Here is a 13959-nt window from a genome sequence, read left to right on the forward strand (position 1 = left end):
ATAATCCACAAATGTATATTTAATATTTGCTCATTTCATTGTATGTACATTTTATATCAAATGAAAAAAACTAAACAAATGGCAAACTCTACTTAATTATATTCAGGCTTATATTTATGCAGACATACACATACTGATATCTGCAATTTGTTTTGAAATCCGTCAAAAAATAAGATGATTAACAGATGGACAGGGGCTTAGATAGATGGATAGATAGCAATAAAGTGGAGTAAATGCTAATGGGAAAGCTATCTGGTAAGTGTATGAAAGTTCACTGTAAAATTTGTTCAACTTTAATGTATGTTGGATAACTTTTGGATGCTTGAATGTTTTGAATATTTGAAATGTTGGGGAAAATATAGTGGTGGCAAAGTTCTTTACTGCCCAGAGGAATAATTCTTTAACTTTCCTTTGTCATAAAAGTTCGTGTTCTATTAAAGGAAATTATTCCTATAGTGTGTGAAAAAAGGAATATATAAAATGTACAATAGCTCAGAGGTAAGGGGAGGTGACCAAAGGAATCTCAAAAAGACAGAGCTAGCTAAAATTGGGTGTCCTTTCACCACCTTTTCCTCTCATATTTCCTTCTCACTTTCCTGCTGGTCTGGTGGAGCCTGTTGACTAAGTCCTGTCAAACAAGGAGGGTCCTGCCTATCTGTGGTCTGAGCTGGAGGCTGTTAAGAAAGACCTCCATCTCAATATGAACTAGTTTAAGAGAGAGAAGAAGATGGAGGATGGTACCAATTTGCTTCTGCAGAGACAAACCTTTGAGTGAAATTAGCATGGTGACAGATTTGTGCCCTTACTATAAAGATCGAAACACTTCCATTGAGAACACATTCATGTAATAAATACGGAGAAAAGGAAAGTGCTTGTTTCTCACTGGGCCAGGAGGAATAAGAGCAATACCATGTATGAAAAAATGGAATTTTCCTTTTGTTAACAGGATCTGGTTTTCCATTTTTCCACATTAGGACTGGCTGGCATGGTTATTTATTGGGCCTTGGCCCAGACATAGTAGCCATGTGCTGATTTTGATACTTTTTCTTGTGTAAAATTTATAGAGAAGTAGAAAAAATACACTTGAAAAATAAAATGAAATCTCAAGAAAAGCTCTATCAAAGCGATATAGTTTGTTCTTTCAGAGCTCGCACAGGATTTTGATTTTTATAGATGAGCATGGGATCTGATTATTTTGGTACAAAGGAAAGGAAAGTTAGGCAGAATCGAAGGAAATAACCATATCAGGGTTATGACTCCATGAAAATAAACGGGCTGACAGCACTGGATTTTAATGAACACATGAGTGAAAGTAATTAAGCATAATTGTTCATTTTGCCTTATATAATTTCTAGAATAACCACTTGCAGAAGATGGAACTTCTGCTAATGACTTCAAGGAGGCAGCCAAAGAGTATCTTCAAGCTTCAATAGCTTTCCGCCAGCCATTCTGGGGAGGTAATAGGAAGTGGCGTTCGAAAGTTAAACCCAGCATGGCCGTAAGACATGAATACCATATGAATCCACATGTCATCCAAGAGGGCCTCAAAACCAGCACCCTCTTGGCAGAAAATTTATCTTTTTAAACTTCTTCAGCTCAACTCTAGCACTTTATTAAAATTTCTTAACAAGGATTAAGCTATTAAATCCAATTATAATTCCTATAAGGTCAAATGAGTCAAAAGTTTCATTTTTCACGTCCATCTGAAGGAGAGAAAAATATGATGCAAGTGCTTTCTTTGATTTTCTGGAGATGGAAACATAAAAACATTATTTTAGTCTATTGCTATTTGCTTTTCCTCATTTTGAAGAGAAGGCATTTAGAAACAAGAACGATCACAAAAAATACATAATGGCCAAGAAAAATTTTAAATGTTAATTCTCATGAACAATTTAGGAAATGTAAATTAAAACAAGGGAATAGCGTTTTTCTCAACTATCAAACTGGCAAAGATTAAAAATTGTAAGAGTGGGTTTCCCTGGTGGTGCAGTGGTTGAGAGTCCGCCTGCCGATGCAGGGGACACAGGTTCGTGCCCCCGTCCGGGAAGATCCCACATGCCGCGGAGCGGCTGGGCCCGTGAGCCATGGCCGCTGAGCCTGCGCATCCGGAGCCTGTGCTCTGCAATGGGAGAGGCCACAACAGTGAGAGGCCCGTGTACCGCAAAAACAAAACAAAACAAAAAAATTGGCAAGAGAATGGAGAGGGCATTCTTATAAACAGCTTATATGTAGGGATGTAAATTCGCTATAACTTTCTGCTATATAACTTTGCTGGTGAAAAGTCATAGCAATGTGGATTGAGAGCTGGTAGGTATTCTAATTCTAAAATTTTAAACTAAAGTAATAATCAGAGACACATACCAAGATTTATATTTTTAAGTTTATTGCAGAATTTTTTATAGTAGCCAAAATTGGCAATAACCCCAATGCCCACCCATAGAGGATTGGTTAAATGAATGATGGTTACATCCATATATGGGAACAGTGTGCAAAAAATTTATGATTTTCAAGAATATTTAGCAATGTTTATAATATGCATTAAGTGAAAAGAGAAAAATCTGGAATGAAAATCATGCTTAAAGCAGCATTCCAGTTTTCTAATAAATGTATATATTCATGAAAAATCCTCCAAGGATCAATATTTGTGTATGATGAGACTTTGGGTGATTTTTGTTTTCTTATATTTTCTGTATGTTCTACAATGAGCATATTCTAACAGAGGACAATGAATCAATATTACGAATTATACAAAACAGAATTTGTGCTTTGTACGGATCTCACAGGCCATTGTCGGTCAATTCAGTTGAATGATGGCACAATTCAGTGAAGAAAAACATATCGGGCAACCTGGTTGGTTGGCAGTTTGTAGACAAAAGAGTTGGCTAATTTCCCATACTTGTAATTTTTCAGCTAGTTGGTTTGGCATCACATAAATGCAGCTAGAGTTGGAACATTTGAAAGTGAAAAAGCTTTAATGCCAAAAGTCTCTTAGACCCAAATTGAAAAAAGATGAACACTGAATATTTTTAACTACAGTTTCTTTCATACATAAAAATAAACTAATAAACCAAATCCCCCATCACCACCAGCTATATTTTGAGCATTTTAACAGTAAATGTAGTCCTTAACCCCATCTGGCTGCAGAAGAGCTATTTGTAAGGCTGCAAAGAGTTTAGGGGGAAGGCGGGGGGTGTGGGGATGCAAGGAGGGGAGAAAATATAAAGTTATCTCCAGGCAGGACTGGGCTTCTTTGTTCTTTTTCCTTCATTCTATTGTGTTGCTATTTCTTTATTGGTCACCTTGGATATGGTCAAATTAACCATCATAGCTCTTACCTCAGAGAGGTTAGCCAAAGGACTACCAGGAATCTTCATTCCTTTTGTTCACTGCAATATTCCCAACAGCTAAAACGGCTCCTGGCACAGAGTGGGCACTCAAACAATTACTGATCGAAATAATCTACAATCTAGTGCTTGTAATTTCCTAGGTATTCAGGCACACCTTTGGCTTAAAGCTCTGGGAGACACAAGTGGGTCAACATTCCCATTTACAGATTAAGAACTTAACGTTGTTATCAGTAATTTAGACTTTAGTCGGATGAGTTTCAGTTCCTTTGGAATAGGTTATGACAGAGCAAGGGAGCTCAAGAATGAAGTTTCAGGGTGCTTAAAAGAAGAGAAAGAAGGGCTTCCCGGGTGGCGCAGTTGTTGAGAGTCTGCCTGTCGATGCAGGGGACAGAGGTTCGTGCCCCGGTTCGGGAAGATCCCACATGCCGCGGAGTGGCTAGGCCCGTGAGCCACGGCCGCTGAGCCTGCGCGTCCGGAGCCTGTGCTCCGCAATGGGAGAGGCCACAACAGTGAGAGGCCCGCGTACCGCAAAAAAAAAAAAAAGAGGCAAGGGAAATCATGCTTTTGGGGTACAAATTGTCATATCTTGAAGTAAGGAGAGGTTTCTGGTAAACATACAGGAAGATGAGGTTGTTTTGAGAGTAAATTAACCCAAAGTCTTGCTAGATGCTCTCCTATGTCATTGTATCATCTGGTCCCTGCAATCATCTTTCAAGGAAGGCATTTCTTATTTCCATTTTGCAGATAGGAAACTGAGGCTCAAACAGAGTAATTTCCCAAAGACATAACGGCTAGAAAGTGGAAGAGTCTAGATGTATTTGGCTCCAAAGCTCCAAACCATGGAGGAAAAAAATAAATAAAATTGAAAAATGAGAGACTGGGAATGCTGTAAAGGAATTTGTTTGTCTTAGTTTTGTTCAGAGCTGTCAGTCCAGTGGCACTGGTGGTAATCTCTCAACAGAGCTGAACAGCTTGGATGGGTTCATGACAGAAGAAATTCCGAGACGCATTGAGCAGGCAAGACTGTTGTAAACCCACTGCCACATTATCTTTACAAATGCTACACCATGGCTGTACCAGCCTCCAGGGCAGTAAAAAAAAAAAAATCCTCCCCCAGCATTTCTAATAGCCTTAAATAAATACTGGGAAGTTCCAGGTAAATATCCAGAAAGCAAAAGTTGAACTGAGAGCTAAACAACCTTAAATTATTTAAATTCCTGAATATCAAATAAAAGAGCCAGACACTAAGTAAATTAGTGGGATGTTTACACATCAACTGGATAATTTCTAATCTAATTTGCAAGGGCATTTGGAACACCGCTGACCATTTGAAATAAATAAAATGTTGTCTTAGATTCAGCTGATTAGAATTCTTTGAAAAGATTTGCTTTATCGTACAATACCTCCCAGCAAAGAAATATTGCTTGAGGAAACAACTATTGCCAAACTGGGGACTATTTGCAGAATGTACATGGCTGAGGATAACTGTGCGTAGTGTGACTCTTACCACTACACAGGAAGCTCAAACAAGCTTTCCTGGATAATAGCTGAAAGTGAAATAAATATGATTTAGAGTACTTTTATTTCAGGGAGTAATTGTACACCCTGGCCAGCAGTTGAGAACTATAAACAATGTCTGTGAAGACAGAAACAAATGTCTTAATTTTAGTGACTAAAAAGGTCTGTGAAAGAACATCTGAGTAGAACAAGGCTGCTCTTGAAATCAAGAGTAATAACTGACCACTCCCTCAGAAGGGCAGCTATCCAGACAAAGGTTCTGAGAATTGGAAAACTGGCCCCAATTCAGCAACTTCCTCATTTCTAGAGCTCTGGTTTCCTCTGCTGCCAACAGAAAAGCAAAGCATACATAAAAATAGGAAATGTGCACTTTTCAGCAAGGCTGGCTGGCTTGCAGTATTCACATGTTTCAAAGAAAAGGGCAATGCTATACCATCGAGAGAGAGAATTGCAGTCTGTATGTGTTTCAGAATAATATTTAACTTGAAGTACCAATAAATGGGGTAAGATGAAAGTTTGCAGCAATGGATTACTAGATACAACTTTAGAATATTGATTTAAGAAATTGACAATATTATAAACCAAGAGTACATAAATGTACCCATTTGATATCAGAATTCATGAGTGTGGGTCTCTAGGTCTACCATGCTCTAGTCAATAAGTATTGATTAAGAACTACTATATGCTTGGGTTTAATTCCTGCTATGAAGGATATAATATTATCAGCTATAACTCCAACCCTCTGATAAAGGGGAAGGGAAGGAGATGGAAACTCATCAAGAGTCAACTGTATGCCAAACACAATTCTAAGCACTTTACATTTAATATGGCAATCCTTCAAGGGAGATATTAGGATTTCTATTTTATGAGTTAAATATGCATGAAAACAACTGCAAAATTATATAAGATAGTATATAATTCTTTTTTTTTTTTTTTAATTTTATTTATTTATTTTTGGCTGTGTTGGGTCTTCATTTCTGTGCGAGGGCTTTCTCTAGTTGCGGCAAGTGGGGGCCACTCTTCATCACGGTGAGCGGGCCTCTCACTATTGCGGCCTCTCTTGTTGCGGAGCACAGGCTCCAGACGCGCAGGCTCAGTAATTGTGGCTCACGGGCCTAGTTGCTCTGCGGCATGTGGGATCTTCCCAGACCAGGGCTTGAACCCGTGTCCCCTGCATTGGCAGGCAGATTCTCAACCACTGCACCACCAGGGAAGCCCAGTATATAATTCTTATGTTGAAGACCATGAGGTTCTACAGTTCATGATTCTTAGGAAGTCGTATGGAAAGTCCAGAAAGGATGAAATCATTATTTACTAGAGTGACTACAAATGGCATTATGAAGGAGCTGGTGCTTGGAATGTATTTTAAAGTAAATTTAGATTAGAATAGATGAAACAATGTCTGGATGGAAAGAGGATGGACATTGGGAGCTAGAACCATATAATCAAAAGCAAAAATCCATTAAAAAAGAATAGTGCATGGGCAGAGGTGAATCAATATGGTGGCCAATCTGATAGGAAGAGAAGATTAAGGAGAGTACGTTAGAATAAAATTATATAGAAGTTATGAATGCTTAGATTCTGGTTGATCCAAAAAGCAAGGGAAGGCCATTGTAGATTCTTGAGAAAAAATGATGCAATGATTCAAATATTCAGCCATATTATGAGCACATTTCTAATCATGGAGGCAATCCAATTCTGGGGGGCATACAGGACACAACTATATAAACAATGCTATCATAACACATGTTTTATGAAGACATCACTTGTGTCCAGAGGTTAGTGCAGGAACAAAACCTGGAACAGGGAGATCACTGAATTCTCTTTCATTGTGGAGACAATGGCTTGATCTATGGTCACAACAGTAGACACAGAGACTAAAAACAGCTTTTCAGCTACTTTAAAGGAAGAATCTATGGGACTTGGTGATAGACAGGAGATGACAAAGAGGAAAGCGTGAAAGTGACTCCCAAATATCTTGCCGGGAAAAGAAAGAACCTCTAAGCAATGTAGGCATAAGTTGCAAAGAAAACACATAAAATTCAGCTCTACTATGCTAGACCATCATCAATGTTTTACCTAATTATCTTGTTCCCCTGCTCAATGTACGCATACGCAACATACGCATAATTCAGAACTAGAGGCGGGAAGAAGGAATAGACAGTCAAGGGAATGACTTACCCTCATTTACCTTTTAGTTTTACCCGCATTTACCTTTTAGTCCAAATATGTATCTTTCTCTGCAAGAATATAAGCTGGGATGAAATGTGTTGCAGAATGTACCCATACTCTGTGCCCATATCATCAAGTGACCACATGCTATAACTTTGGTCCCATCGGCCTTCAGAATTTCTCACATCAACCTTAGGCTTTACAACCTAATATCAGTGACCTCACCACCACCCACCACCCTGCCTTCTCCTCACCCACTGCTATCGAATAGGAGATTATTTATTTGAGGGCAATTGGACTTGTAGAAAATACTTTGTTAATAAAATAATGCTAAAAGCAAGAATGCTGATCAGAATTGAAACGGTGATCCTCAGCAGTGCACTGTGTGTCTTTGAATCAGACGCTCAAATAATGGCTCAGTGCTGGGTGCAGTATCTGGCACGAAATCAGTGCACAATAAACATGTGATAAAGGAATAAACACATTTTCTTATTTTCATTTTCTTTTTGAGTTTATATGTTGCCTTGGCTTGAAAACATCCAAAGCCCTCCATCGTTCTGGCAGCATGGGAGATAATAGTTGATCTTAAGGTGGCTGTGACCATTTTAGAGCACAGTGGAATGGAAGAAGCATTTGTCTGAGGAGACCGGGTTTGAGTCCAGGCTTTGCCTTGAAGCACCTGTGTGACTTCTAGACAAACCACTTCCTCTCTCTAAGCCCCTGCTTTCTCAGTGGTAGAAGAGGGGACTAGATCAGGAGGATTCTCAGGCTTGCTCTGGTCTAATAAGCTGAGTCTACGCAAGCTGGCTGAAGGTTACCTTGAGCCCTGCCCAGAACATCCAGTTGGCTAAAATGTCTGCTCTGGCCTTAAAGTATGACGTAGTAGGATTTTCTTTTCATCACCTGACATATGTCATTTGAAAGGTCTTCTAGAACAACCAGAATGAATGTGACTCCAAGCCATTAAAAATAAAAAGGATAATTATTCCCTAACATCCATGTGTCACCCATGAGTTTTGCCACACTGGCTGTATGATTTGGTAATAATTATCTGTAAGACCCTTTTGCAGGAAACACCTGCTGAGATGTAGGTCAGCCCAGCTGCTCTAAATATGAAACACTTCTCTTCCTGTCCTTGTAGAGATAGAGAGAAGCAGGGAGGCTCTCTAGAGCTTCCTCTTCATTCTCCCAGTTCTTCTATCAGGGGTCTGCCATCTCTCCTAGAGATCCCACCTTTTATCTTCTTCCCAGATAGAAGAACAAAGGAACCACCATTAGCATGTGCGCTTCTATATCCAGATTTAATTGTCCTGGTCATATTTGGCTTTTAACTTTTTTTTCTTTCCCATTAAAAGGAGCAAGAAGTTAGTTGCTTTTAATTTAGTTGAGATTTTTCTTGGTGGGAAAGCAGTGAGTGTTAGGAAATGGGTAAGAACATAACAATGGTTTGAGATCTCTGTCTCACACTATCTCCTACAGCACGCTTTCCATCAGCTCTGTGTGCAGCTCCTGGACCTCGAACTGTGTGCCAGCGACCCTGACTAGCCCTCCCTCCCCCACTCCTTGAAGTCAATTGTCTTCTTTTCAACTCTTTGCTCTGAGACTGCCAACTATTCAGCCCTACTCCCGCAGCCCCACATTTCCCCCATTCTCCCGTGGTTCCTCATTGGCCCTGGTTCCCCTCTGTCCATACACTAGTACTGTCACTATCCTCACCTTTACAGGGAATCAACAGTCTCAGACCTTGGAGCTATTGCAACTTCAAACCTCCTAGAGAGCGTGCTTCTGGAACATTATTCTTTTAACAAATAGTTATTATCTTACTAAAGATTAAATTAAATATTGATTGGGTATAGAAACATGGCAGCAAATCAAATGGAGAGTAGGAGAGGAAAGCAGATCAAAAAACCCCTCAGGAAGGGTGTGAAATAGGACTGGGGCATGTTCTGGTCTAGTGTCCCTCCAAAAAGTTCAAGTCTACCCAGAACCGATGCATGTGACCTTATTTGGCAATAGGGCCTTTGCTGATGTAATCAAGTTAAGATGAGGTCATGGATTAGGATGGGCCTTAAAATCCAATAGGACTGGTGTCATAAGGGGGAAATTTGGACACAGAGACACACGGGGAAAACACCATGTGACAATGGAGGAGAGACTGGAGTAACGCAAATCAAGGGCTGCGGCCAAGGATTGCGGGCAACCTTGTCAATACTAGGAAGAGGCTCTTCTAGGGCCTTCAGAGAGAGAGAGTATGGTCCTGCTGACACTCTGATTTTGGACCTCTAGTCTCTGGAACTACAAGAGAATAAATTGATGTTGTTTTAAGCTGCCAAGTTTGTGATAATTTGTTAGAGTACCCCCAGGAAACTAATACAGATTATCCCAGTGATTAAGTACTGGCAGACAAAGCAAAGGCTTAAGAACCTCACCCCTGGGCACAGGAGGATAGAGGATGTGGAACCAAGGGTCCCCCAATGTTGGGAGTCAAAGCCAAAGCCTTGCTCCTCTAATACAAGCGATAGCGGAGTATGTCAGTGTGTGGGGGAAGGTGAGAATGGTACCAGTGATGACTCCGGTTGTTACGACGATAAAGAAAAAGAAAAGGAACAGAAGAGGAAAAAGACACAAGAAAGGAGACATGGAGAAGGCAGGATTTTAGAGAAAAATGATAGCACTGTTAGCGACTTCATATCAATAACCAGAGTCAAAGTAGAATGAGGAGTAAAACACCAAAATCTGGCTCTGCTGGATAAAATAATGTTCATTATGCAAACTGCTCACCATTTATGCCTAATGACCTTGTAGCACAATAATGATTATGTGTATCATTAAATGCTAGATTTAAATTACTATAAATGTTTTATTTTTTTGGGTTCGCGGGCCTCTCACTGTTGTGGCCTCTCCCGCTGCGGAGCACAGGCTCCGGACGCGCAGGCTCAGTGGCCATGGCTCACGGGCCCAACCGCTCCGCAGCATGTGGGATCTTCCCGGATCGGGGCACGAACCCACGTCCCCTGCATCGGCAGGCGGACTCTCAACCACTGCGCCACCAGGGAAGCCACAAGTTACTATAAATTTTATTTGATCAAAGCAGTAAACTCTATGTAAATAGACTTTATAAACAGTGACTCCTACAATATGATCACTAGCTCCACAACTTTAAAAAAAAAAAAAACAACTCTAGGCAACAGTGTTTCACACCAGTCAAATAAGTACAGAAAATATGGCGCAATATCATGCTATTTACGGATTTTACCACCCAAGTCTAGATTTAATAGTAAGGATTAGGGGAAAAGAAGCAGTTATTATGTGTGAAAGTGCATGTTGAAAGAATACAGCAAGTTTACAGGGGTGATGCACCATTTCGTATAGAATATTCCTTGACCAAAATAAAAGTGTGTGCTATGTGTTTAACAGAAGAACATTAAGCTTTCTCTGGCAAACCTCTGACATGTCCACTGCCTGAATTTTAACAGGGGCTGCTTGTTGCCCCTGTGTGTTTGCTGCTTTGTATACCAGTCCCACATACAAACTAAGGTCTCTTTTCATGCTCCCACCAAGATGTAAGAAAGATATCCTGCAAGTGGGAATGCACAGTCCTGTGTAATTGTTGGAGTTCAGCTGAACTCTGTCTCTTCCATTTCGAGACCATGAACAGTCTCACAGTTTTCCTCTCCCAGATACGCCAGCGTTGTTTGTTTAATGACCAGTCTGGGTTTAAACAAGATGCAATTTGTTTTTAGAGATATTTGAAACTAAAATAGGAAGTCTTGTTATTGGTTTACTGGTCTGTAACCAGGTTCTTCCCTGTAGAGAGATGTTTTCAACAGTCGGTGTGAAACCCACAGGTAGCGGTTCCCTTTCCAGGGATGGGGTGTTGGTGCCCTCTTGAGGAAGAAGGAACACGGCAGAGGGAACAGAAAGAGGAAGGGAGCAGCGGGAAACTAAGAAAAGAATATTTAGATACTCGGTGCTTCAAGTCGAATCTACCTCAAAGGACAATTGGGTTTTGCTAGAACGTGGCCAACAGACTTGTTGCAATTTTTCTGGCACAAACTCACATATATTGACATTTGTAAGTATCTCCTGCTTTGCTCTCGCTTTATATTTACAGTGTGTTTTCCAAGGTAATGCCATTTCGATGAAGCAGTGTGTCCCTGGCTTTCATATAGCTCACGGTCAAGAACAATGTTTGATGATTAAATCCACGCTGTTACTCTGACAGATAATTTGCCATCCGACCCCTTCTAGCTAAACTCGAGGATCACAAAGCTCAAGTCTCCATCTATCTCGCTCCCCTTCCCTGTCTCACACGCTGGTTTAATCTAACGGTGCACATTCCGTAATGTCGCTCTTTCCTTGCGATCCACTTTTGACAAACTGCTAATCCTTTGTCTTCCAGTTCTTTGAACTCAGTCCAATTTTCTGCCTAATTTTAATTCCAGGATCATGAGCTTTGAGAATATTTTTAGAGAAGACAAGTAATATGTTTCGTTAGCATCTCCACCCTCAGCCCCCAAGTTAAAGAATCCTTTTCAGAGTTTCCTTGAAAGAAAATGAACTGACTAATGAACCATCCCAGACCACTGAAGAGATTTTCAGAGCATTTTATCTGATTCATTCCAATAGTTGCTGGCAACAGACTCTCTGGGGTTCTAGTCTAATACTGTAGAATGAAGTTTGCCTCTACCCAAATCCTTAGCAGAACTGCAGACTTAAGAGCCACTTGTATATATTTCTTGTCTCTAATTTCCTATTTTCTTGGGACTGGTCAAGATAAAGATGCAAGCATGTTGGCTTCCAAGAGACCATATACTCTAGTAGATCAAAGAACCAGTTTTAAAACTATATAACCTGAGTTCTCACTTCCTCCTCTGCCACTTTCTAATTACTTACATCCCAGCCAAGTTACTTGAAGCTTTCTGGCCGTCTCCACATCTATAAAACAGGCATGGTCAGAGTACCTTCCTGTGCTAAGGAACCTGGGTCAGTCCTCTGGACACAGGCCAGGGCTACTTTTTGGTCATTTGCTATGTAATAATTATTTCTACATCTTGGAACGCATCAAATTTACAAAGCTATCCTGAGAAAAACAGAGCTTAAACCATTCCATTTCAATAAAACAATATTAAAATAAGGGAACTAGAATAGACCATAGGATGGCATAAGGCATTCTTTATCTTGCTTTTGAACTACCATGAGATAATTGCCAAGTTTTGCATCCTTGTTGCTCTGTAGCAACCTCTCAGTGCCCCAAGTGAGAAGCTGCAGCTTGGTTCCATCAATGTCAGTCTTCTTAGATGTTGCAGGGAAGCAGGTCACCTCAAGGGAGGGAAACTGTGACTGTGCTTTATACACGGTGCTTATGGACAAACGTATTTTTGCCTTATCTACCTAAGAGAGAATGGGTGTTTGGTGTTGGCGGAGGCGGTGACAGACAGCCTTGGAAACCTTCATCACTTAAGGAGAGACTTGTCTCCATCAGAAAGCTGAAAAACCAGGTCATGTAGTGTCTTATTATGTAATATGATCTCTAGTCAAAGTAAAGGAAGTTTGCTGTGAAAAAACCTTGTGACTATTATCTGTCTCAAAATTCTGAACCTCCTGTTCACTGTCATATAAAAAGAATTAACTTATCAGCTTGGAAACTGAAAGGCATCTGCCCCTATTGTGGACCCAAAATTCCCCTCAAACATCCCACGAAGAGTGGTTGTGAGGATTAAATGAGATAACGAAGTGCTCAGCCCAGGGTCCGAGATATGACTGTATCCAATAAATATCTGTCACTATCCCTAGTCATCATTTCATCTCTGGCTCTTTTGCAAATATCTCAGCAAGTGAAGCAAAGGACTAAATTTAACCTAAGCTGACCTCCTGGGCACGGTGCTCATGGGGAGGTATTTATCCAGGGAAGGGCCCTGCAGATCCCAGCAGGGACAAAATGTTTGTCCCTTTAAGTCTGGGCAAGATCAGACAAGAGGACTGAAGACCCTTCTCAACATGGGCTCTCAGGTCCTGCTACTGAGATTCTTCGAGGATTCTTTGACATTGCCCATGGCCATGCCTTCTATGCTTGTCTCTACTCTATCAATCATTAGGGTCTTTTCCTAACAGGGCCAGAAGGAATCCCTCTTTACATGTGTCAGAATCTCTTTTCCTACCAGACTGCGGACAAACACCTGAAGAACTGTGCCTGTTAGTTACTATGGGACAGGATATTATTTTATGAATGCAATTCAGAATTCTTAGAGAAGAGACTTTCCATGAACAAGATTTTTTCCCATTTTAAATAAGGCAAATCTTTTTTCTTTTTTCTTTTTTTCCGGAAGCCCGTGTGGATCTGCCTTAAATCTTCTGGAGGGTAAAAATCGTTAGATTTGGATACAGCATAAAGCTTATTTCCCTCATATTGTTATTTGTGAAAGTATTTTTGTTCATTGGGCTTATTGCTTGCAAAGACCTGACTTTGTTGAAAATAAGAAATGTCCACTTTTTCTATTCTTGACCTCTCACATCTCAGTATTAATTCATCTACTGCAGATCTGACTCATCCTGTGGGTTATTATAAAAATATTTCAAAACAACAGAGACCACAGAAAAAGTCTACTTGGGGACAATTTTTCTATGTATCAGTGATACTTGAGGCAGGTACCCAAGACGAACAGGATAACTACCTCCCAGAGTATCCCTAGAGTCTAACTACCCGCTCGGTTTCTAATAAAACCCACAAAAGCAACGGAGTTTTCTTTTGCCTCCAGTGGCTCATTAGCTTACACGGGCATCATTCAAATTTATAATACAATCAAGGGCAATTGCAATATGCAATATGTGCGTGAATAAGGAGGTGACAGTGGGTTAGGGCATTTTTGTTTTTAAGAGCCTCTAGTGTTATATTTTAATCATCTCTCTGCTTCTAATATGT

The sequence above is a fragment of the Pseudorca crassidens genome, chromosome 6 (genome assembly GCF_039906515.1).
Source record: "Pseudorca crassidens isolate mPseCra1 chromosome 6, mPseCra1.hap1, whole genome shotgun sequence".
Taxonomy (NCBI): Eukaryota; Metazoa; Chordata; class Mammalia; order Artiodactyla; family Delphinidae; genus Pseudorca; species Pseudorca crassidens.